This window comes from Pseudophryne corroboree, chromosome 7 (assembly GCF_028390025.1).
Source record: "Pseudophryne corroboree isolate aPseCor3 chromosome 7, aPseCor3.hap2, whole genome shotgun sequence".
NCBI lineage: Eukaryota > Metazoa > Chordata > Amphibia > Anura > Myobatrachidae > Pseudophryne > Pseudophryne corroboree.
In genome coordinates this window covers 332,932,099-332,959,243 of record NC_086450.1, presented here as the reverse complement: position 1 = coordinate 332,959,243, position 27,145 = coordinate 332,932,099, and the positions used below count along the sequence as shown (strand labels likewise).

Here is a 27,145-nt window from a genome sequence, read left to right as displayed (position 1 = left end):
TTCCTGTTTATCAGCAATTAAATGCTCTTCCCAACTGTATATGCATCTGTGTGGCAGATTGACGTTCCAACATCCTTGCAGCGGTTTGGGTTCGGAATGTCGGCAGTCAGAATACAGACTGTGGCATCCCAATAGTGAGAATCACGACAGGGGGATATTAAGTATGCTTACCTTCCCACAATGCCCCCATAACCCCAAACCTTACTTCCCACAGCCTAAACCTTGCCCTCCCGTGTGGTGCCTAAACTAACCCCCCCCCCCCCCCAATGTAACATATCTAGCATTAAAAGACAAAGCCACGACGGCTTCATATAAACTCAGGTATTTATTTCAAGTGATGCTGCAAAAGTATAACAACTGGTTTAGACAAATCAGAGAAAACTATAGAGGGGGGAAGAATACGCAGATCACTGACAAACATAACAGCACGATGCATAGGGACAGATTCAATTGTTTTGGGCACTTTAAAAATCCCGTCTAAACTGCACCTTTTTAGATGCCCAAACAATTGTCACAATTCAATTGTGTTTGAGCGACCATACACATCGCACCCAAACAGACTGGGTTTAGCCAGCTAAAACTGCTAAACCCATCTAAAGTTTCTGCTTTGGCCTGACAGTTTCCACTTATTTTTTTCATGCACCTCAGGAGGCTGCAAGAAAAAAAAAACAAAAAAACAACATCAGCCCTGCGACTACTGGGCGCCTATAACAGGCAACAATTTTGAATTGGTCTGTTTTGCACCCCCTGGTGGTAGCCACGGGAAATAATTGAATTGTCCCCCAGGCAAATGTAATCTTAAACCTGAATTTACAGAGCCTACAAATGGAAATCACCAGTATATAAAGACTAAATTAGTTTCTAAATACAGAGTAAGTTTTGTGGAGTAGTGCAGAGCTACTTATTGTGACTGAAAACGCCAAGTTAGGATAAATGTTGTAAATATTGCGGGCGTTAAGATAACTGTAAAACCATTACCTTTTTAACTATTTGCTCTTCATAAGCAACATTATAGTAAAGGCATGTGCATATTTTGTTGTATGAACATGTTTTAACATAAAGCTGCATGTGAAAGTAATACCAAATATTTAAGCTTACAGTTCATATACTAAAGGATAATAAATCTTTGTTTTCGCCATTTCAAAAGGAGCAAAAAGCTACCCTTTCTTTAGACCATAATCTAAGCATTCTCAGTATTTAACTTGCCCATATTCTTTAGTTCAACTAAATTTCAAAATGTTTCTATAAACAAATACAATAGCGTTTAACACAGACTGCACAAAGGACAGAACATACAAAACAGGCATCTGCTATTACATATACAGTGGTAAAGACCACTAAGCACAGATTTACACATACAACACCATTACAAACAGAATATCAGATCAACAATTGGAAGGTCAACTTGACTCATGTTTGCGCTAATCTGAAACTAACTGCTGTAGGACCAGTAAGGTTATCTTATGCTGTGCTGTTAACTACTACAGCCAGGGCCGGTTCTTGCCCTTGTGGCGCCTCAGGCAAAATATAGGGGTGTGGCTTAATACGGGGGCGTGGTCAGTCACGCCCCCATTTGCAGCGCCGCTGAAAGGAAAAACAACCAAAAAAAAATAAGAATTTACTTACCGATAATTCTATTTCTCATAGTCCGTAGTGGATGCTGGGACTCCGTAAGGACCATGGGGAATAGCGGCTCCGCAGGAGACTGGGCACAAAAGTAAAAGCTTGAACTAGCTGGTGTGCACTGGCTCCTCCCCCTATGAGCCTCCTCCAAGCCTCAGTTAGGATACTGTGCCCGGACGAGCGTACATAATAAGGAAGGATATTGAATCCCGGGTAAGACTCATACCAGCCACACCAATCACACCGTACAACCTGTGATCTGAACCCAGTTAACAGTATGATAAACGAAGGAGCCTCTGAAAAGATGGCTCACAACAATAATAACCCAAATTTTGTAACAATAACTATATACAAGTATTGCAGACAATCCGCACTTGGGATGGGCGCCCAGCATCCACTACGGACTATGAGAAATAGAATTATCGGTAAGTAAATTCTTATTTTCTCTAACGTCCTAAGTGGATGCTGGGACTCCGTAAGGACCATGGGGATTATACCAAAGCTCCCAAACGGGCGGGAGAGTGCGGATGACTCTGCAGCACCGAATGAGAGAACTCCAGGTCCTCCTCAGCCAGGGTATCAAATTTGTAGAATTTAGCAAACGTGTTTGCCCCTGACCAAGTAGCAGCTCGGCAAAGTTGTAAAGCCGAGACCCCTCGGGCAGCCGCCCAAGATGAGCCCACCTTCCTTGTGGAATGGGCTTTTACAGATTTTGGCTGTGGCAGGCCTGCCACAGAATGTGCAAGCTGAATTGTACTACAAATCCAACGAGCAATCGTCTGCTTAGAAGCAGGAGCACCCAGCTTGTTGGGTGCATACAGAATAAACAGCGAGTCAGATTTCCTGACTCCAGCCGTCCTGGAAATATATATTTTCAGGGCCCTGACTACGTCCAGTAACTTGGAGTCCTCCAAGTCCCTAGTAGCCGCAGGCACCACAATAGGCTGGTTCACGTGAAACGCTGAAACCACCTTTGGGAGAAATTGAGGACGAGTCCTCAATTCTGCCCTATCCGTGTGAAAAATCAGGTAAGGGCTTTTATAAGATAAAGCCGCCAATTCTGAGACACGCCTGGCTGAAGCCAGGGCTAACAGCATTACCACCTTCCATGTGAGATATTTTAATTCCACAGTGGTTAGTGGTTCAAACCAATGTGATTTTAGGAACCCCAAAACCACATTGAGATCCCAAGGTGCCACCGGGGGCACAAAAAGGAGGCTGTATATGCAGTACCCCTTTGACAAACGTCTGGACTTCAGACACAGAAGCCAGTTCTTTTTGGAAGAAAATCGACACGGCCGAAATTTGAACCTTAATGGACCCTAATTTTAGGCCCATAGACAGTCCTGTTTGCAGGAAATGTAGGAAGCGACCCAGTTGAAATTCCTCTGTAGGGGCCTCTTTGGCCTCACACCACGCAACATATTTTCGCCAAATGCGGTGATAATGTTTCGCGGTTACATCCTTCCTGGCCTTTATCAGGGTAGGGATGACTTCTTCTGGAATGCCTTTTTCCTTCAGGATCCGGCATTCAACCGCCATGCCGTCAAACGCAGCCGCGGTAAGTCTTGGAACAGACAAGGTCCCTGCTGGAGCAGGTCCTTTCTTAGAGGTAGAGGCCACGGGTCCTCCGTGAGCATCTCTTGAAGTTCCGGGTACCAAGTCCTTCTTGGCCAATCCGGAACCACGAGTATAGTTCTTACTCCTCTCCTTTTTAGGATTCTCAGTACTTTTGGTATGAGAGGCAGAGGAGGGAACACATACACTGACTGGTACACCCATGGTGTTACCAGAGCGTCCACCGCTATTGCCTGAGGGTCCCTTGACCTGGCGCAATATCTGTCTAGTTTTTTGTTGAGACGGGACGCCATCATGTCCACCTTTGGTTTTTCCCAACGGTTTACCATCTCTTGGAAGACTTCTGGATGAAGTCCCCACTCCCCCGGGTGAAGGTCGTGTCTGCTGAGGAAGTCCGCTTCCCAGTTGTCCACTCCCGGAATGAACACTGCTGACAGTGCTATCACATGATTCTCCGCCCAGCGAAGAATCCTTGCAGCTTCTGCCATCGCCCTCCTGCTTCTCGTGCCGCCCTGTCTGTTTACGTGGGCGACTGACGTGATGTTGTCCGATTGGATCAATACCGCCTGACCCTGAAGCAGGGGTTTTGCTTGAGTTAGGGCATTGTAAATGGCCCTTAGTTCCAGAATGTTTATATGAAGAGATGTTTCCATGCTTGACCACAAGCCCTGGAAATTTTGTCCCTGTGTGACTGCTCCCCAGCCTCTCAGGCTGGCATCTGTGGTCACCAGGATCCAATCCTGAATGCCGAATCTGCGGCCCTCTAGTAGATGAGCACTCTGCAGCCACCACAGAAGAGACACCCTTGTCCTTGGCGACAGGGTTATCCGCTGATGCATCTGAAGATGCGATCCGGACCATTTGTCCAGAAGATCCCACTGAAACGTTCTTGCATGGAATCTTCCGAATGGAATCGCTTCGTAAGAAGCCACCATTTTTCCCAGGACCCTCGTGCACTGATACCTGTCCTGGTTTTAGGAGATTCCTGACTAGCTCGGATAACTCCCTGGCCTTCTCCTCTGGGAGAAACACCTTTTTCTGGACTGTGTCCAGAATCATTCCTAGGAACAGGAGACGTGTCGTTGGAATCAGCTGCGATTTTGGGATATTTAGAATCCACCCGTGCTGACGTAACACTAACTGAGATAGTGCTACTCTGACTTCTAACTGTTCCCTGGACCTTGCCCTTATCAGGAGATCGTCCAAGTAAGGGATAATTAAAAACGCCTTTTCTTCGAAGAAGAATCATCATTTCGGCCATTACCTTGGTAAAGACCCGAGGTGCCGTGGACAATCCGAACGGCAGCGTCTGAAACTGATAATGACAGTTTTGTACTACAAACCTGAGGTACCCTTGGTGAGAAGGGTAGATTGGGACGTGGAGATAAGCATCTTTGATGTCCAGAGACACCATATAGTCCCCTTCTTCCAGGTTTGCTATCACTGCTCTGAGTGACTCCATCTTGAATTTAAACCTCTTTATGTAAGTGTTCAAGGATTTTAGATTTAAAATTGGTCTCACCGAGCCGTCCGGCTTCGGTACCACAAACAGCGTGGAATAATACCCCTTTCCCTGTTGTAGGAGAGGTACCTTGATTATCACCTGCTGGGAATACAGCTTGTGAATGGCTTCCAAAACTGCCTCCCTGTCGGAGGGAGACTTTGGTAGAGCAGACTTCAGGAACCGGCGAGGGGGAGACGTCTCGAATTCCAGTTTGTACCCCTGTGAAACTACCTGCAGAATCCAGGGGTCCACTTGCGAGTGAGCCCACTGCGCGTTGAAATTTTTGAGACGGGCCCCCACCGTGTCCGAGTCCGCTTGTAAAGCCCCAGCGTCATGCTTAAGACTTGGCAGAAGCAGAGGAGGGCTTCTGCTCCTGTGAAGAGGCTGCCTGGTGCAGTCTTTTTCCTCTTCCTCTGCCCCGGGGCAGAAATGAGTGGCCTTTTGCCCGCCTGTACTTATGGGGACGAAAGGACTGAGTTTGAAAAGACGGTGTCTTTTTCTGCTGAGAGGTGACCTGGGGTAAAAAGGTGGACTTTCCGGCCGTTGCCGTGGCCACCAGGTCCGATAGACCGGCCCCAAATAACTCCTCCCCTTTAAACGGCAATACTTCCATATGTCGTTTGGAATCCGCATCCCCTGACCACTGTCGCGTCCATAACGCTCTTCTGGCAGAAATGGACATAGCACTCACTCTTGATGCCAGGGTGCAAATATCCCTCTGTGCATCACGCATATATAGTAATGCATCCTTCAAATGCTCTATAGTTAGTAATATACTGTCCCTATCCAGGGTATCAATATTTTCAGTCAGGGAATCCGACCACGCAACTCCAGCACTGCACATCCAGGCTGATGCGATTGCTGGTCGCAGTATAACACCAGTATGTGTGTATATACCCTTCAGGATATTTTCCAGCCTTCTATCCGCTGGTTCTTTGAGGGCGGCCGTATCAGGAGACGGTAACGCTACTTGTTTAGATAAACGTGTGAGCGCCAGAGGTTAGGGCGCTACTCTAGGGGGTGTTTCCCAACGCGCCCTAACCTCTGGCGGGAAAGGGTATAGTGCCAATAATTTATTAGAAATTAACACTTTTTTATCGGGGGAAACCCACGCTTTATCACACACCTCATTTAATTCATCTGACTCAGGAAAAGCTACCGGTAGTTTTTTCACTCCCCACATAATACCCTTCTTTGTGGTACTTGTAGTGTCAGAAATGTTCAATGCCTCCTTCATTGCCGTGATCATGTAACGTGTAGCCCTACTGGACATTACGTTTGTCTCCTCACCGTCGACACTGGACTCAGTATCCGTGTCTGGGTCTGTGTCGACCCACTGAGGTAACGGGCGTTTTATCGCCCCTGACGGTGTCTGAGACGCCTGGACAGGCACTAATTGATTTGTCGGCTGTCTCATGTCGTCAACAGTTTTTTGTAAAGTGCTGACATTGTCACGTAGTTCTTTAAATACAACCATCCAGTCAGGTGTCGACTCCCTACGGGGTGACATCACTAATACAGGCAATTGCTCTGCTTCCACATCATTTTCCTCCTCATACATGTCGACACAATCGTACCGACACCCAGCACACACACACAGGGAATGCTCTGATAGAGGACAGGACCCCACTAGCCCTTTGGGGAGACAGAGGGAGAGTTTGCCAGCACACACCAGAGCGCTATATATATATATATATATATATATATATATATATATATATATATATATATATCAATAGGGATAACCTTATATAAGTGTTACTCCCTTTTATAGCTGCTGTTTATAATTTAGCTGCCAATAGTGCCCCCCCTCTCTCGTTTTTACCCTGATTCTGTAGGGACTGCAGGGGAGAGTCAGGGAGCCGTCCTTCCAGCGGAGCTGTGAGGGAAAATGGCGCTTGTGTGCTGAGGAGATAGGCTCCGCCCCTTCACGACGGCCTTATCTCCCGCTTTTTTCTGGAAAACTGGCAGGGGTTAAATACATCCATATAGCCCAGGAGCTATATGTGATGTATTTCTTTTGCCATCCTAAGGTATTTCTGTTTTTTTTTTTTTAAATTCAATAATTTTTTATTAGAATTTTAAATTTTTCAAGAACATTTCACACAACAAAAAGAAAAAACAAAAACGAAAACATACATACCATTACATACATACTCAATATGCATAAAACAACTGCACATATACAGAGCACATGGTACATCAATTATATATAATACCTCCTATAACATATACTCACAGATGGACTATTCTTAAGAGTATCGCATCACAAACATATTTCGAAAACAGACACCAGTATATCAGAGCAAGCACAGTAGAATTCACTAGGTTTCTGCAAGGCCTGCCGCGGGGCAACCACCCCCAAAGTGTACCGGGACAAAGTAAGGAGAAAGGCACATGGCAGGATTTTATGAATCCTTGAAGTATTTAGACTCTATCCATCTGCCCCAAATTGTACACCATTTCCTCTCCACCTTCCTCGCCAGGAACACAAATTTTTCGTGTGCGACAGTTTCGTTGACCAGGGCTATCCAGGCCTTAACTGTCGGGGCCTCACCCGCCAGCCACAGCCGGGCTATACAGACTCTGGCTAGAGCGCATAGGTTGACAACATATCTTCTGCTAGGTGGGTCTAGAGCTTCCTCGTCCACTATCAACAGGGTACATAAAGCAGGTGTGCATATGGCGGAGGGGACCCCCGTATCACCTATAGTGCGTATGACAGCCATCCAAAAGCGAGACACGCCAGGGCACACCCAGAGCAGATGCCAGAAATCAGCACCTGTGGTTCCACACTTAGGGCATTGGGAGCTGTGAGATCCCCCAATATGTGCTAACCTCACCGGGGTCATATATACTCTATGCAGGATATATAATTGTATTTGTTGGTACCTGGCAGAGGAAGTGGAGATCCGATGGGCTCCCATAGCGGCACTCCATGCATCGTCCGACAACATACCCACATCTGATTCCCACTTTCCCCGAAGAGCAGTTAGAGGATCCGTATGATGTAGCTGCAGAATACGGCCATATATCTTAGAGACCAAGTGTCCCGAGTCTAACGTCTGCAGCATTAGTTTGACAGGGGAGTCAACAAGGATCGGAGGGCCATCTGGGAACTGGGTAGCCAAAGCGTGTCTCAGCTGAAGGAATCGATAAAAGAACCCCGAGGGGATATTATGTGCCTGTTGAAGTTGTTGAAATGAGGTGAGGGTCCCATCACTATATATCTGTCCCATGGAGTGTACTCCCCAGTTACCCCACACCTCCCTAACCTGAAGTTGACACAACTCCGGCAGCCCGTACGCGTTATCCAGTGGGGTATCAGGATCAATACCCTGGCCCCGCATCACAGAGTGCACCGATTTCCATATCAGGATGGATTGTTTAATCAGTGGCAATGTGGACATTTTGACGCTACCACACAAGAGCAGCTGCAATGGGGAGCCCCCAGGGTAGTCATGGTGCAACATCAGTGAGTGCAAAGCCAGGGCATCAAGGTCGGTAATCCACTCCCAGACATGCGCCAGCTGCGCAGCATAATAATAAAAGCGGAAGTTGGGGAGGGCCAAACCCCCCATGTCCCTTGACCTGGTCAAAGCATCTAATCGCAGACGTGCCCGCTTACTAGCCCATACTAGGGAGGAAAGTAGCCCATTTATTTGTTTAAAAGTCTTCAGCGGGATATAAACGGGAGATTGTTGGAGAACATATAGAAGTTTGGGCTGGAAGACCATTTTTACCATATTTACCATATTTACCCTCCCTGTGACTGTTAAGGGTAGTTTCCCCCATACCTTCACCCGACCACGGAGATACGTTATTTGTGGAGTGATATTTAGGGAGGAGAACTTTTGAGGATCATTAGATACCCATATGCCCAAGTATTTGAATGAGTCCACCCACCGCAACGGAAGAGCCACCAATGGGAAAGCAGGAACCTCCCCCCGGAGAGGGATAATAAAGGATTTCTCCCAATTAATCAGGAGCCCAGAGTATCGCCCGAACTCAACAATAATTCCCAAGATCCTAGGCATAGACTCAGCATAGCGATCCACGAATAACAGATCATCGGCATATAGTGCCACCCTGTCCTCGCGGGCACCCACCCTGAAGCCAGTGATCCCCGCATCCGCCCTCAGGAGGCAGGCAAGGGGCTCAATGGCCATAGCAAATAGAGCAGGGGACAGTGGGCAACCCTGTCGCGTACCCCTAGATAAAGGAAAGGAATGAGATACAAAACCGTCAATTGCCACTCTCGCCAAGGGAGAGGAATACATCAATTGAACATATTTAATGAAGTTTGGACCTATACCGAATCTACGCATAACTTCCCACAAATATGCCCATTCTACGGAATCAAAAGCCTTAGCGGCGTCCAACGAGACGACTATGGAGGTGGTGGGGTCCGTACAGGGGAGTTGTAGATGGGTAAACAGACGTCTAAGGTTAATGGATGTCGACTTATTGGGCATAAATCCCGTCTGATCCGGATGTATAATATGAGATATGACTGTATTTAATCTGCCGGCCAGAACCTTAGCCAATATTTTAATATCAGTGGGTAAAAGGGATATAGGGCGATAGGACTCAACTCTTCTAATATCCTTATCTGGTTTAGGGAGAACTACAATCAAAGCCTCCGCCATAGACGGAGGGAGAGACTCCTGTGCAAAAATTTGGCCGTACAGCTCTAGAAGGCGAGGGACAAAAAAATACAGATGGTGCCCGTAGACCTCTGAAGGTATGCCGTCCATGCCGGAGGCCTTACCACTAGGGGAGGCCTTAATAGCAGCCATGATCTCTTCGGGTGAAATAGGCGCTTCCAGTAGGTCACAAGCCTCGCTGGACAGGGTGGGGAAGGAAACAGTGTCCAAATAATCCTTGAGATGCAATTGAGTGCACTCCAGCTTGGATTCATATAAGCGGCTATAATAGGACACAAATTCAGCCGCCATTTGTGGGGTCTGAGTTAGGGAAATGCCATCAGAATTTAAAATTTCAACCACTACATTAGTAGGTCTGTCACCCCGGGCCAGGGAGGCCAAGTACGCCCCCGGCCTATCACCCGCAGCGTAAAATTTATGGGAGGAGAAAAGGAGTCTATGCTGAGTCTTCTCCATTAGATAATCTTTCCATTCTCTCTGAGCCGATAACCAGGCTAACTTAGAACTATTCAAGGAGTCCTGCAAGTACTGCAATTCTGCGGCGACACTCTGGGCCTCCAACACCATCTCCCGTTGTTTATAAAAGGACTTCAAGTTAGCTACCCGTTTAATCAAACTCCCTCGCATAAAGGCCTTAAACGCGTCCCATAGAATAGATATAGCAGTTCCGGCACTATTTAACTCAAAGAATTCCCGCCATGTGGCCACCAGGTCAGAACCATCCCCCATGTGGACAAGCCAGAACGGGTTAAATTTCCATACGGTCTGGCCCCTAGAACAATTAAAATCTAAGGTAAGAGTCAAAGGGGAGTGATCCGATATACCCCTAGTTTCATACCTAATATCGCCCACCCGGGGAACCATGTCGCTCGAGAGGAGGGCCAGGTCAATCCTGGAGAACGAAGAATGGGAGTGAGAGAAACAGGAGTATTGTCTAAGAGACGGGTGTCTCAACCTCCAAGGATCAACCAGGCCCAACCCCGACACCACGTTGGCAAAAGAGAGATTCCCAGGGCATGCAGTCGACGGAGACCTAGACAACCTATCCAACGCTGCATCTAGCACATTGTTAAAATCCCCGAGGCAAATAACCGATATCCCGGGGGAAGAGGCCATGAACCCGGCAGCCCTCTTAAGTACTTCAGGGGAATAGGGAGGGGGCACATAAACCGCCAGAAGAAGGACAGGGACGTAATATAATCTACATTTTAGAAACACATATCTCCCCCACGGATCCGTCTGCACAGATTCCAGCACGAAGGGGACGGTCCGCTTAATGAGGACTGAAACTCCACGAGAGGCAGAAGTATACGTGGAATGGTACGCCCATCCCACCCAAGGCCTTTTTAGTGAAAGAATCTTATTCCCCACCAAGTGTGTTTCCATAAGGCAGACTACATCAGCGGCACACGTTTTAATCTGTCGGAGTACCAAGGACCTCTTAACTTTGTCACTGAGACCCCGCACATTCCACGATAACACTTTAGTCCCAGCCATAGTGCATCATAAGTAAAATAAATGTAGTACCCCGCGGCCAGCCCAATCCACCATGCTTATGCTCAATCACCAGATGCCAATACTCAGATAATACAACAATGAACCATGTCCACGTACACCATACCTCTCCACACACATTAGAACCATAACCCAGAACCCTCCCCCACCCCCCTCCCTGTATACCACCCCCAACTTGTAGCATACTTGGATCCCAAAACTAAACACAAGTACCCAAACTCAAATACACAGCTTTCGTAGCACCATTAAGTGGTGCAAGTACACCTTGATCGGGCCAAGAATATAATGACTCTTGGGAGAACAGAGATAGCCTCCAGCCACCAACCCCCCCCCCCCCCCTATCCAGATAGGAGGGGAAATCACAGACATCCCCCCCCCCTGGGTCTGTGTACAACTAATACAAAACAGCACACCCGCGTAGACAAGAGCCAACATAGCGAACTGTGGGTGTAACCCCCCACCCCCACCCCCCAGAGACAACAGGGGATAACAGAAATTACAAAGCCTACCTGAAGCATCGAAATAAACAAACGAGTAGTCCCTCGACCTGTCGTACCTGTGGTAACAGAGTATTGTAACTAGGGTACTGAAGTATAGAGGACAATGATCCCAGTTCAACACTCCCGCAGCCTATTACCACATATTAATTAACACGCATGTACCACCCACATAAATAATAGCAAAAGGAGCACATAAGGAGAGAACAAGAAAAAGGGGGGACATAACTAAGGTAATCATGGTAGAACTAGCATTAGAGTTAGGTCGGAGACTCAGGGATCTGCGAGAGCACGTCTCGCCGGAAATAGTCTATCCAGCCACGTCGTGGCCTCACGGGGAGTCGTGAAAAACTTCGTTTCTCCATCAGCCACTACTCGTAACTTAGAAGGGAAAAGCATGGCGTACGGCAGGTCAAGTTCACGGAGCCTCCTCTTAACCGATATGAACTGAGCCCTGTCCTTTTGTACATCCACGGCAAAGTCTGGGAAGACTGATATGGGCGATCCATTCCATTTCAAGGGGCCCTTAGTACGGGCCAGCCTTAGGACTGTGTCGCGGTCTCGGAAGTGGAGGAACTTAGCAATAAAGGTGCGAGGTGGAGCCCCTGGAGGCAGCGGACGCATCGGAACTCTATGGGCCCGTTCCACGGTAAAGTAAGGTGAGAATTCCTCAGTCCCAAAAGCATCACGGAGCCATTTCACAAGAAATTCTTCAGGAGTTGAGCCCTCCTCCTTTTCCGGCAAGCCAACAAAACGGACGTTATTGCGCCGCAAGCGCCCCTCCATATCAGTCAGTTTTTTGCGCACCTCGGTCATTTGAGATTCCAAAACATCAGTGCGCCGACCCAGCGGGCCGACGGAGTCTTCGACATTAGATATACGGGTCTCAGCTTCGCCCACTCGCTCCCTCACCCGCTGAAGGTCCTGATGTATAATGGAGAGATCAGACTGCACTTGCCCAATCTTGTCCGCCAGACGCGTCTCGCTGGCATTCACCGCATCTAGTACTCTCTGCAGGGCAGCATCGGGATGGTCCGAGGAGGCGGAACTATATGCAGGAGATGGTGGTGCAGATTCAGATCCAGCATTTTCACCCCCCCGGCGTTGATTGCCAGGATTTCGGACAAACTTATCCATTGCGCCCGCCGCCGCGTTACTTTGGCGGCCGCGCACCATTTTAGACAACACGGTGTCGCTCTACTCAGCCGAGCAAATATATCAAAGCAAATATAAGTAAGCAAGCGGGGGGCGTCCACACCAACCCCCTATAGAAAGGTCAGCGGGTTCAGGGCAGAGTATGAATATGTATAGTTAAACAGCAGGACCAGGGACTCCGGTTATATTGTGCATCCGCCTGATGGAGCAGAGTGCCAGTTATTCCCCCTTAATCAGAGCCGTGCAGTGAGGATACACAGGCCCTCGTACTAATCTCCAGGCAGGGTGAGTTCAGGAGCACCTAGCTAGAGGTGTGCAGCGGGGGGAGAGGGGGGAAGGGCACACGCGCCCCCACAGATTTCCAGCCAGCCCAGATATGCCCCCACAGAGCCAAGTGTACCCGATGGCTGCAGCTAGCAGGGAGAGATCACAGGAGGTACACTTCCGGTCCCCGGGGCCAGCGGCAGCGGAGGGTGGCAATCCAGGCAGCCTCAGCTACGGCTCCTGTCCCCCAGCAGGCGTACAGGGCGGCAGTCGAGCTCTCCCCCTTCCTCTCCACAAGTGTGCGGGCGGCGGTACGGAGCCGAACTTCCGGTCCCCCGGGCGGCACTAATCTGCGGCGGTGCAGAGCGCCCCAGGCGCCGCAGACTCCTCCAAGATCCCGGCAGCGGGCACTCCGGGTGGCAGGTAGATGTCCCTCACCTCTCCTCACGAAGAGACGAGCAGCGGCGGAGAGTGGGAGCCGAACTTCCGGTCCGGGGTCAGCGCGAGGCAGCCGCTCCAACGCCGAGCAGGGCCCGCCGGGTAGATATGGCTGCAGGAGTTAGGGGAACACAGGCATCCAGCCCAAATTTACTCCGGAGGGGCAGGGGGCGTTCATGCAGGGGTGACCTAGATTTCAGACCCAGGGAGGGAGTCCAGGATGTTTTTTTTAGGATATACTGGCTGGAGAGCTGCACTGTGCAAGTGCTACTCCATGCTCGTCCAGGCCACGCCCCAGGTATTTCTGTTTTTATTGCGTCTCTCAGGGCGCTCCCCCCCAGCGCCCTGCACCCTCAGTGACCGGAGTGTGAAGTGTGCTGAGAGCAATGGCGCACAGCTGCAGTGCTGTGCGCTACCTTAGTTGAAGACAGGAACGTCTTCTGCCGCCGATTTCACCGGACCTCTTCGTTCTTCTGGCTCTGTAAGGGGGCCGGCGGCGCGGCTCCGGGACCCATCCAGGCTGAACCTGTGATCGTCCCTCTGGAGCTAATGTCCAGTAGCCTAAGAAACCCAATCCACTCTGCACGCAGGTGAGTTCGTTTCTTCTCCCCTTAGTCCCACGATGCAGTGAGCCTGTTGCCAGCAGGACTCACTGAAAATAAAAAACCTAAAATAAACTTTTACTCTAAGCAGCTCAGGAGAGCCACCTAGCATGCACCCTTCTCGTTCGGGCACAAAAATCTAACTGAGGCTTGGAGGAGGGTCATAGGGGGAGGAGCCAGTGCACACCAGCTAGTTCAAGCTTTTACTTTTGTGCCCAGTCTCCTGCGGAGCCGCTATTCCCCATGGTCCTTACGGAGTCCCAGCATCCACTTAGGACGTTAGAGAAAACACCAAAGTATACTTACTATACCCGGCTCCTGATTCGAGACCTGCAGACCTCCGCTGGCGCCGCTCTTCTCCTCGGATCTATAGGAGAGACGTCAGTCATGACGGTAGATTCAGTTGATGTGGTAGATTCAGTTGATTGGACATGATTTGGAAAGGCACATACCGGTCTATATAAGGTCCCACACCTGACCGTGCCATGTTTCAGCACAAACCAAGCATGAGGTCAAAGGAATATAGTCTGTAGACCTCAGAGACAGGATGGTCTCGAAGTACAAATTTGGGGAAGGGTACAGAAAAATATCTGCCGTTTCGAAGGTCCCAATGAGCACAGTGGCCTCCATCATCCATAAATGGAAGAAGTTCAGAACCACCAGGCCATCTAAACCAGTGGTTCTCAACCTCGGTCCTCAAATACCCCTACCAGTTCATGTTTTCCAGGTCTCTTCACAGGACTGCAAGTTAAATAATTTGCTCCGCCTGTGGGTCTTTTATAATGTGTCAGTGAGTAATGAATACACCTGTTCAACTGCTAGGTGACGAGGAAAACATGAACTGTTGGGGGTACTTGAGGACCGAGGTTGAGAACCACAGGCCTAAACTGAGTGATCGGCGGAGAATGGCCCTTGTTAGGGAGGTGACCAAGAACCCGATGGTCACTCTGTAAGAGCTACAGCATCCCTATGTGGAGAGGAGAACGTTCCAGAAGGACAACCATCTCTGCAGCAATCCACCAATCAGGCCTGTATGGTAGAGTGACCAGATGGAAGCCATTCCTTAGTAAAAAGCACATGGCAGTCCGCCTGGAGTTTGCCAAAATGCACCTGAAGGCCTCACAGACCATGAGAATCAAAATTCTCTGGTCTGATGAGACAAAGATTAAACTCTTTGGCGTGAATGCCAGGCATTATGTTTGGAGGAAACCAGGCACCACTGATCACCAGGCCAATACTATCCCTACAGTAAAGCATAATGGTGGCAACATCATGCTGTGGGGATGTTTTCCAGCGGCAGGAATTGGGACACTAGTCAGGATAGAGGGAAAGATGAATACAGCAATGTACAGAGACATCCTGGATGAAAACCTGCACCAGAGCGCTCTTGAACCGTCAACCCAGTCTGAGGTCATCTTTCAGCAGGACAACCACCCTAAGCACACATCCAAGATATCAAAAGGAGTGGCTTCAGGACAACTCTGTGAATGTCCTTGAGTGACCCAGCCAGAGCCCAGACTTGAATCCAATTGAACATCTCTGGAGAGATCTGAAAATGGCTGTGCACAGATGCTTCCCATCCACCCTGATGGAGCTTGAGGGGTGCTGCAAACAGGAATGGGCGAAACTACCCAAAGATAGGTGTACCAAGCTTGTGGCATCATACTTAAAAAGACTTGAGGCTGTAATTGCTACCAAAAATGCAACAACAAAGTATTGAGCAAAGGCTGTGAATATTTATGTTCATGTTATTTCTTACTTTTTTCACGTTGTCATTATGGGGTATTGTGTGTAGAATTTTGAGGGAAAAATGAATTTATTCCATTTTGGAATAAGGCTGTAACATAACAAAATGTGGAAAAAATAAGAATTTACTTACCGATAATTCTATTTCTCGGAGTCCGTAGTGGATGCTGGGGTTCCTGAAAGGACCATGGGGAATAGCAGCTCCGCAGGAGACAGGGCACAAAAAATAAGAATTTACTTACCGATAATTCTATTTCTCGGAGTCCGTAGTGGATGCTGGGGTTCCTGAAAGGACCATGGGGAATAGCGGCTCCGCAGGAGACAGGGCACAAAAAAGTAAAGCTTTTACCAGATCAGGTGGTGTGCACTGGCTCCTCCCCCTATGACCCTCCTCCAGACTCCAGTTAGGTACTGTGCCCGGACGAGCGTACACAATAAGGGAGGCAATTTGAATCCCGGGTAAGACTCATACCAGCCACACCAATCACACCGTACAACTTGTGATCTAAACCCAGTTAACAGTATGATAACAGAAAGAGCCTCTTAAAGATGGCTCCTTAACAATATAACCCGAATTTGTTAACAATAACTATGTACAGTATTGCAGATAATCCGCACTTGGGATGGGCGCCCAGCATCCACTACGGACTCCGAGAAATAGAATTATCGGTAAGTAAATTCTTATTTTCTCTATCGTCCTAAGTGGATGCTGGGGTTCCTGAAAGGACCATGGGGATTATACCAAAGCTCCCAAACGGGCGGGAGAGTGCGGATGACTCTGCAGCACCGAATGAGAGAATTCCAAGTCCTCTTTTGCCAGGGTATCAAATTTGTAGAATTTTACAAACGTGTTTTCCCCCGACCACGTAGCTGCTCGGCAGAATTGTAATGCCGAGACCCCTCGGGCAGCCGCCCAAGATGAGCCCACCTTCCTTGTGGAATGGGCCTTAACAGATTTAGGCTGTGGCAGGCCTGCCACAGAATGAGCAAGTTGAATTGTGTTACAAATCCAACGAGCAATCGTCTGCTTAGAAGCAGGGGCACCCAACTTGTTGGGTGCATATAGTATCAACAGCGAGTCAGATTTTCTGACTTCAGCCGTCCTTGAAATGTATATTTTTAAGGCTCTGACAACGTCTAGCAACTTGGAGTCCTCCAAGTCGCCAGTGGCCGCAGGCACCACAATAGGTTGGTTCAGGTGAAACGCTGATACCACCTTAGGGAGAAAATGCGGACGAGTCCTCAGTTCTGCCCTATCCGAATGGAAGATTAGATAAGGGCTTTTATAAGATAAAGCCGCCAATTCAGATACTCTCCTGGCGGAAGCCAGGGCCAGTAACATAGTCACTTTCCATGCGAGATATTTAAAATCCACCTTTTTCAATGGTTCAAACCAATGGGATTTGAGGAAATCTAAAACTACATTTAGATCCCACGGTGCCACCGGAGGCACCACAGGAGGCTGTATATGCAGTACTCCTTTAACAAAAGTCTGTACCTCAGGAACTGAGGCCAATTCTTTTTGGAAGAATATTGACAGGGCCGAAATTTGAACCTTAATAGATCTCAATTTGAGACCCCTAGACAATCCTGATTGTAGGAAATGTAGGAAACGACCCAGTTGAAATTCCTCCGTCGGAACACTCCGATCCTCGCACCACGCGACATATTTTCGCCAAATGCGGTGATAATGTTTCGCGGTGACTTCCTTCCTTGCCTTAATCAAGGTAGGAATGACTTCTTCTGGAATGCCTTTCCCTTTTAGGATCTGGCGTTCAACCGCCATGCCGTCAAACGCAGCCGCGGTAAGTCTTGAAAGAGACAGGGACCCTGTTGTAGCAGGTCCCTTCTCAGAAGTAGAGGGCACGGGTCGTCCGTGACCAACTCTTGAAGTTCCGGGTACCAAGTCCTTCTTGGCCAATCCGGAGCCACTAGTATTTCTTACTCCTCCTCACCGTATAATCTTCAATACCTTTGGTATGAGAGGCAGAGGAGGAAACACATATACTGATTTGTACACCCAAGGTGTTACCAGTGCGTCCACAGCTATTGCCTGTGGATCTCTTGACCTGGCGCAATACTTGTCCAGTTTCTTGTTGAGGCGAGACGCCATCATGTCTACCATTGGTCTTTCCCAACAGTTTATTAGCATGTGGAAGACTTCTGGATGAAGACCCCCCTCTCCCGGGTGTATATCGTGTCTGCTGAGGAAGTCTGCTTCCCAGTTCTCCACGCCCGGGAAGAACACTGCTGACAGTGCTATTACGTGATTCTCCGCCCAGCGAAGAATCTTGGCAGCTTCTGCCATTGCACTCCTGCTTCTTGTGCCGCCCTGTCTGTTTACATGGGCGACCGCCGTGATGTTGTCCGACTGAATCAACACCGGTTTTCCTTGCAGGAGTGGTTCCGCCTGGCTTAGAGCATTTTAGATTGCTCTTAGTACCAGAATGTTTATGTGAATAGACTTTTCCAGGTTCGTCCATACCCCCTGGAAGTTTCTTCCTTGTGTGACTGCTCCCCAACCTCTCAGGCTGGCGTCCGTGGTCACCAGGATCAAATCCTGTATGCCGAATCTGCGGCCCTCCAATAGATGAGCCTTTTGCAACCACCACAGAAGATATACCCTTGTCCTTGGCGACAGGGTTATTCGCAGGTGCATCTGAGGATGCGACCCTGACCATTTGTCCAACAGATCCCTTTGGAAAATTCTTGCATGGAATCTGCCGAATGGAATTGCTTCTTAAAAAGCCACCATTTTTCCCAGGACTCTTGTGCATTGATGTACAGACACCTTTCCTGGTTTTAGGAGGTTCCTGACAGGTCGGATAACTCCTTGGCTTTTTCCTCGGGAAGAAAAACCTTTTTCTGAACCGTGTCCAGAATCATCCCTAGGAACAGCAGACGTATCGTCGGAAAACAGCTGCGATTCTTGGAATATTTAGAATCCAGTCGTGCCGTCGAAGAACTACTTTAGATAGTGCTCTTCCGACCTCCAACTGTTCTCTGGAACTTGCCCTTTTTAGGTCGTGCAAGTAAGGGATAATTTAGATGCCTTTTTTCTTTGAAGAAACATCTTTTCGGCCATTACCTTGGTAAAAAGGCCCCGGGGTGCCGTGGATAATTCAAACGGCATCGTCTGAAACTGATATTGACAGTTCTGTACCACGAACCAGAGGTACCCTTGATGAGAAGGACAAATTTTGGACATGGAGGTAATCCTTGATGTCCAGGGACACCATATAGTCCCCTTTTTTCCGGTTCGCTATCACTGCTCTGAGTGACTTTATCTCGATTTGAACCTTTTATGTAAGTGTTCAAAACATTTTAGATTTAGACTATGTGTCACCAAGCCGTCTGGCTTCAGTACCACAATATAGTGTGGAAAAATAATACCCTTTTCCTTGTCGTAGGAGGGGTACTTTGATTATCACCTGCTGGATATACAGCTTGTGAATTGTTTCCAATGCTGCCTCCCTGTCGGAGGGAGCCGTTGGTAAAGCAGACTTCAGGAAGCTGCGAGGAGAAGATGTCTCGACTCTCCAATCTTTACCCCTGGGATAATACTCGTACGATCTAGGGGTCAACTTGCGAGTGATCCCACTGCGCCCTGAGACTCTTGAGACTACCCCCCCACCTTGAGTCCGCTTGCACGGCCCCAGCGTCATGCTGAGGACTTGGCAGACGCGGTGGAGGGCTTCTTTTCCTGGGAAAGGGCTGCCTGCTGCAGTCTACTTCCCTTACCTCTATGTCTGGGCAGATATGACTGGCCTTTTGCCTGCATGCCCTCATGGGAAAGGAAAGATTGAGGCTGAAAAGACGGTGTCTTTTTTAGCTGAGATGTAACTTGGGGTAAAAAAGGTTGGATTTCCCAGCTGTTGCTGTGGTCCCCAGGTCCGATGGACCGACCCCCAAATAACTCCTTCCCTTTATACAGCAATACTTCCATCTGCCGTATGGGATCTGTATCACCTGACCACTGTCGTGTCCCTGACATCTTCTGGGAGATATGGACAACGCACTTATCTTGATGCCAGAGAGCAAATATCCCTCTGTGCATCTCACATACATATATATAGAATGCATCCTATTAAATGCTCTACATGAATAAAATATTTTCAGTCAGGGAATCCGACCAAGCCAACCCAGCACTGCATCTCCAGGCTGATGGCGATCGCTGGTCGCAGTATAACCACCGTATGTGTGTATATACTTTTTAGGATATTTTTCCAGCTTCCTATCAGCTGGCTCCTTGAGGGCGGCCGTATCTGGAGACGGTAACGCCACTTGATAAGCGTGTGAGCGCCTTATCACCCTAAGGGGTGTTTCCCAACGTACCCTAATTTCTGGCGGGAAAGGGTATAACGCCAATATTTGCTATCGGGGTAACCCTACGCATCATCACACACTTCATTTTATTTTATCTGATTCAGGAAAAACTACAGGTAGTTTTTTCACTCCCACATAATACCCTTTCTTGTGGTACTTGTAGTATCAGAAACACGTAACACCTCCTTCATTGCCCTTAACGTGTGGCCCTAATGAGAAATACGTTTGTTTATTCACCGTCGACACTGTATTCAGTGTCCGTGTCTGTGTCTGTGTCGACCGACTGAGGTAAATGGGCGTTTTTAAAACCCCTGACGGTGTTTCTGAGACGCCTGGACCGGTCCTAATAGATTGTCGGCCGTCTCATGTCGTCAACCGACCTTGCAGCGTGTTGACATTCTCACGTAATTCTCTAAATAAGCCATCCATTCCGGTGTCGACTCCCTAGAGAGTGACATCACCATTACAGGCAATTTCTCCGCCTCCTCACCAACATCGTCCTCATACATGTCGACACACACGTACCGACACACAGCACACACACCGGGAATGCTCTGACAGAGGACAGGACCCACTAGCCCTTTGGGGAGACAGAGGGAGAGTCTGCCAGCACACACCAAAAACGCTATAATTATATAGGGACAACCTTATATAAGTGTTTCTCCCTTATAGCATCTTTTATATATATACAATATCGCCAAAATCAGTGCCCCCCCTCTCTGTTTTAACCCTGTTTCTGTAGTGCAGTGCAGGGGAGAGCCTGGGAGCCTTCTCTCCAGCTTTTCTGTGAGAGAAAATGGCGCTGTGTGCTGAGGAGATAGGCCCCGCCCCTTTTTCGGCGGCCTCGTCTCCCGCTATTTTTGAAGTTAGGCAGGGGTTAAATATCTCCATATAGCCTCTGTGGGCTATATGTGAGGTATTTTTTGCCTCTAATAAGGTTTTTATTTGCCTCTCAGAGCGCCCCCCCCAGCGCTCTGCACCCTCAGTGACTGTTGTGTGAAGTGTGCTGAGAGGAAAATGGCGCACAGCTGCAGTGCTGTGCGCTACCTTTATGAAGACTCAGGAGTCTTCAGCCGCCGATTTTGGACCTCTTCTCTCTTCAGCGTCTGCAAGGGGGCCGGCGGCGCGGCTCCGGTGACCATCCAGGCTGTACCTGTGATCGTCCCTCTGGAGCTAGTGTCCAGTAGCCAAGCAGCAAATCCACTCTGCACGCAGGTGAGTTCACTACTTCTCCCCTAAGTCCCTCGTTGCAGTGATCCTGTTGCCAGCAGGACTCACTGTAAAGTAAAAAACCTAAGCTAAACTTTCTCTAAGCAGCTCTTTAGGAGAGCCACCTAGATTGCACCCTTCTCGTTCGGGCACAAAATCTAACTGGAGTCTGGAGGAGGGTCATAGGGGGAGGAGCCAGTGCACACCACCTGATCTGGTAAAAGCTTTACTTTTTTGTGCCCTGTCTCCTGCGGAGCCGCTATTCCCCATGGTCCTTTCAGGAACCCCAGCATCCACTTAGGACGATAGAGAAAGTAAAGCTTTAGGATCAGGTGGTGTGCACTGGCTCCTCCCCCTATGACCCTCCTCCAAGCCTCAGTTAGGTACTGTGCCCGGACGAGCGTACACAATAAGGAAGGATTTATGAATCCCGGGTAAGACTCATACCAGCCACACCAATCACACTGTACAACCTGTGATCTGAACCCAGTTAACAGTATGATAACAGCGGAGCCTCTGAAAAGATGGCTCACAACAAATAATAACCCGATTTTTGTAACTATGTACAAGTAATGCAGATAATCCGCACTTGGGATGGGCGCCCAGCATCCACTACGGACTCCGAGAAATAGAATTATCGGTAAGTAAATTCTTATTTTCTCTATCGTCCTAGTGGATGCTGGGGTTCCTGAAAGGACCATGGGGATTATACCAAAGCTCCCAAACGGGCGGGAGAGTGCGGATGACTCTGCAGCACCGAATGAGAGAACTCCAGGTCCTCCTTAGCCAGGGTATCAAATTTGTAGGATTTTACAAACGTGTTTGCCCCTGACTAAATAGCCGCTCGGCAAAGTTGTAAAGCCGAGACCCCTCGGGCAGCCGCCCAAGATGAGCCCACCTTCCTTGTGGAATGGGCATTTACATATTTTGGCTGTGGCAGGCCTGCCACAGAATGTGCAAGCTGAATTGTATTACACATCCAACTAGCAAAAGTCTGCTTAGAAGCAAGAGCACCCAGTTTGTTGGGTGCATACAGGATAACAGCAAGTCAGTTTTCCTGACTCCAGCCGTCCTGGAACCTATATTTTCAGGGCCCTGACCACATCTAGCAACTTGGAGTCCTCCAAGTCCCTAGTAGGCGCAAGACACCACAATAAGCTGGTTCAGGTGAAACACTGACACCACCTTAGGGAGAGAACTGGGGACGAGTCCGCAGCTCTGCCCTGTCCGAATGGACAAACAGATATGGGCTTTTTTGAGAAAAAAACCACCAATTTGACACTCGCCTGGTCCAGGCCAGGTCCAAGAGCATGTTCACTTTTCATGTGAGATGCTTCAAATCCACAGATTTGACTGGTTTTAAACCAATGTGTTTTGAGGAATCCCAGAACTACGTTGAGATCCCACAGTGCCACTGGAGGCACAAAAGGGGGTTGTATATGCAATACTCCCTTGACAAACTTCTGGACTTCAGGAACTGAAGCCAATTCTTTCTGGAAGAAAAATCGACAGGGCCGAAATTTGAACCTTAATGGACCCCAATTTGAGGCCCATAGACACTCCTGTTTGCAGGAAATGCAGGAATCGACCGAGTTGAAATTTCTTCGTGGGGCCTTCCTGGCCTCACACCACGCAACATATTTTCGCCACATGTGGTGATAATGTTGTGCGGTCACCTCCTTTCTGGCTTTGACCAGGGTAGGAATGACCTCTTCCTGAATGCCTTTTCCCTTAGGATCCGGCGTTCCACCGCCATGCCGTCAAACGCAGCCGCGGTAAGTCTTGGAACAGACATGGTACTTGCTGAAACAAGTCCCTTCTTAGCGGCAGAGGCCATAAGTCCTCTGTGAGCATCTCTTGAAGTTCTGGGTACCAAGTCCTTCTTGGCCAATCCGGAGCCATGAGTATAGTTCTTACTCCTCTACGTCTTATAATTCTCAGTACCTTAGGTATGAAAAGCAGAGGATGGAACACATACACCGACTGGTACACCCACGGTGTTACCAGAACGTCCACAGCTATTGCCTGAGGGTCTCTTAACCTGGCGCAATACCTGTCCCGTTTTTTGTTCAGACGGGACGCCATCATGTCCACCTTTGGTAATTCCCAACGGTTTACAATCATGTGGAAAACTTCCCCATGAAGTTCCCACTCTGCCGGGTGGAGGTCGTGCCTACTGAGGAAGTCTGCTTCCCAGTTTCCATTCCCGGAATGAAACACTGCTGACAGTGCTATCACATGATTTTCCGCCCAGCGAAAAGTCCTTGCAGTTTTTGCCACTGCCCTCCTGCTTCTTGTGCCGCCCTGTCTATTTACGTGGGCGACTGCCGTGATGTTTTATCCCACTGGATCAATACCGGCTGACCTTGAAGCAGAGGTCTTGCTAAGCTTAGAGCATTGTAAATTGCCCTTAGCTCCAGTATATTTATGTGGAGAAAAATCTCCAGACTTGATCACACTCCCTGGAAATTTTTTCCTTGTGTGACTGCTCCCCAGCCTCTCGGGCTGGCCTCCGTGGTCACCAACATCCAAAACTGAATGCCGAATCTGCGGCCCTCTAGAAGATGAGCACTCTGTAACCACCACAGGAGAGACACCCTTGTCCTTGGATATAGGGTTATCCGCTGATGCATCTGAAGATGCGATCCGGACCATTTGTCCAGCAGATCCCACTGAAAAGTTCTTGCATGAAATCTGCCGACTGGAATTGCTTCGAAGGAAGTCACCATTTTTTTACCATGGCCCTTGTGCAATGATGCACTGATTTTAGGAGGTTCCTGACTAGCTCGGATAACTCCCTGGCTTTCTCTTCCGGGAGAAACACCTTTTTCTGGACTGTGTCCAGAATCATCCCTAAGCACAGGAGACTTGTTGTCGGGATCAGCTGCGATTTTGGAATATTTAGAATCCACCCCTGCTGTTGTAACAGTATCCGAGATAGTGCTACTCCGACCTCCAACTGTTCCCTGGACTTTGCCCTTATCAGGAGATCGTCCAAGTAAGGGATAATTAAGACGCCTTTTCTTCGAAGAAGAACCATCATTTCAGCCATTACCTTGGTAAAGACCCGGGGTGCCGTGGACAATCCAAACGGCAGCGTCTGAAACTGATAGTGACAGTTCTGTACCACGAACCTGAGGTACCCTTAGTGATAAGGGCAAATTTGGGACATGGAGGTAAGCATCCCTGATGTCTCGGGACACCATATAGTCCCCTTCTTCCCGGTTCGTTATCACTGCTCTGAGTGACTCCATCTTGATTCGAACCTTTGTAAGTGTTCAAAAAAATTTTTAGATTTAGAATAGGTCTCACCTAGCCTTCTGGCTTCAGTACCACAATATAGTGTGGAATAATACCCCTTTTCTTGTTGTAGGAGGGGTAATTTAATTATCACCTGCTGGGAATACAGCTCGTGAATTGTTTCCCATACTGCCTCCTTGTCGGAGGGAGACCTTGGTAAAGCAGACTTCAGGAGCCTGCGCAGGGGAAACGTCTCGACATTCCAATCTGTACCCCTGGGATACTACTTGTAGGATCCAGGGGTCCTGTACGGTCTCAGCGTCATGCTGAGAGCTTGTCAGAAGCGGTGGAACGCTTCTGTTCCTGGGAATGGGCTGCCTGCTGCAGTCTTCTTCCCTTTCCTCTATCCCTGGGCAGATATGACTCTTATAGGGACGAAAGGACTGAAGCTGAAAAGACGGTGTCTTTTTCTGCAGAGATGTGACTTAGGGTAAAAACGGTGGATTTTCCAGCAGTTGCCGTGGCCACCAGGTCCGATGGACCGACCCCAAATAACTCCTCTTCCTTTATACGGCAATACACCTTTGTGCCGTTTGGAATCTGCATCACCTGACCACTGTCGTGTCCATAAACATCTTCTGGCAGATATGGACATCGCACTTACTCTTGATGCCAGAGTGCAATTATCCCTCTGTGCATCTCGCATATATAGAAATGCATCCTTAAATGCTCTATAGTCAATAAAATACTGTCCCTGTCAAGGGTATCAATATTTTTAGTCAGGGAATCCGACCAAGCCACCCCAGCTCTGCACATCCAGGCTGAGGCGATCGCTGGTCGCAGTATAACACCAGTATGTGTGTATATACTTTTTATGATATTTTCCAGCCTCCTGTCAGCTGGCTCCTTGAGGACGGCCCTATCTATAGACGGTACCGCCACTTGTTCTGATAAGCGTGTGAGCGCCTTATCCACCCTAAGGGGTGTTTCCCAACGCGCCCTAACTTCTGGCGGGAAAGGGTATACCGCCCATATTTTCTATCGGGGGGAACCCACGCATCATCACACACTTCATTTAATTTATCTGATTCAGGAAAAACTACGGTAGTTTTTTCACATCCCACATAATACCCTCTTTTGTGGTACTTGTAGTATCAGAAATATGTAACACCTCCTTCATTGCCCTTAACGTGTGGCCCTAATAAGGAATACGTTTGTTTATTCACCGTCGACACTGGATTCAGTGTCCCTGTCTGTGTCTGTGTCGACCGACTAAAGTAAACGGGCGTTTTAAAACCCCTGACGGTGTTTTTGAGACGTCTGGACCGGTACTAATTGTTTGTCGGCCGTCTCATGTCGTCAACCGACCTTGGCGCGTGTTGACATTATCACGTAATTCCCTAAATAAGCCATCCATTCCGGTGTCGACTCCCTAGAGAGTGACATCACCATTACAGGCAATTGCTCCGCCTCCTCACCAACATCGTCCTCATACATGTCGACACACACGTACCGACACACAGCACACACACAGGGAATGCTCTGATAGAGGACAGGACCCACTAGCCCTTTGGAGAGACAGAGGGAGAGTTTGCCAGCACACACCAAAAACGCTATAATTATATAGGGACAACCTTATATAAGTGTTTTCCCTTATAGCATCTTTTTTATATATTTCTAACGCCAAATTAGTGCCCCCTCTCTCTGTTTTAACCCTGTTTCTGTAGTGCAGTGCAGGGGAGAGCCTGGGAGCCTTCCCTCCAGCCTTTCTGTGAGGGAAAATGGCGCTGTGTGCTGAGGAGATAGGCCCCGCCCCTTTTTCGGCGGCCTCGTCTCCCGCTCTTAACGGATTCTGGCAGGGGTTAAATATCTCCATATAGCCCCCGGAGGCTATATGTGAGGTATTTTTAGCCAAAAATAGGTTTTCATTGCCTCCCAGGGCGCCCCCCTCCCAGCGCCCTGCACCCTCAGTGACTGCCGTGTGAAGTGTGCTGAGAGGAAATGGCGCACAGCTGCAGTGCTGTGCGCTACCTTAAGAAGACTGAGGAGTCTTCATGCCGCCGATTCTGGACCTTCTTCTTGTTTCAGCATCTGCAAGGGGGCCGGCGGCGAGGCTCCGGTGACCATCCAGGCTGTACCTGTGATCGTCCCTCTGGAGCTAATGTCCAGTAGCCAAAGAAGCCAATCCATCCTGCACGCAGGTGAGTTCACTTCTTCTCCCCTAAGTCCCTCGTTGCAGTGATCCTGTTGCCAGCAGGACTCACTGTAAAATAAAAAACCTAAGCTAAACTTTTCTAAGCAGCTCTTTAGGAGAGCCACCTAGATTGCACCCTTCTCGGCCGGGCACAAAAATCTAACTGAGGCTTGGAGGAGGGTCATAGGGGGAGGAGCCAGTGCACACCACCTGATCCTAAAGCTTTACTTTTTGTGCCCTGTCTCCTGCGGAGCCGCTATTCCCCATGGTCCTTTCAGGAACCCCAGCATCCACTAGGACGATAGAGAAATAAAGCTTTAGGATTAGGTGGTGTGTACTGGCTCCTCCCCCTATGACCCTCCTCCAAGCCTCAGTTAGGATACTGTGCCCGGACGAGCGTACACAATAAGGAAGGATATTGAATCCCGGGTAAGACTCATACCAGCCACACCAATCACACCGTATAACTTGTGATCTGAACCCAGTTAACAGTATGACAAACGTAGGAGCCTCTGAACAGACGGCTCACAACAATAACAACCCGAATTTGTTTGTAACAATAACTATGTACAAGTATTGCAGACAAT

The 27,145-nt window shown here is 48.7% G+C and overlaps 1 protein-coding gene across 4 annotated transcripts in view; it reads right to left on the bottom strand.

The window, feature by feature from the left end:
- The window catches only part of GSPT1 (G1 to S phase transition 1), a 151,499-nt gene that overhangs the window by 106,504 nt on the left and 17,850 nt on the right, over positions 1–27,145 (bottom strand). The gene's annotated exons all lie outside the window — the stretch shown is intronic.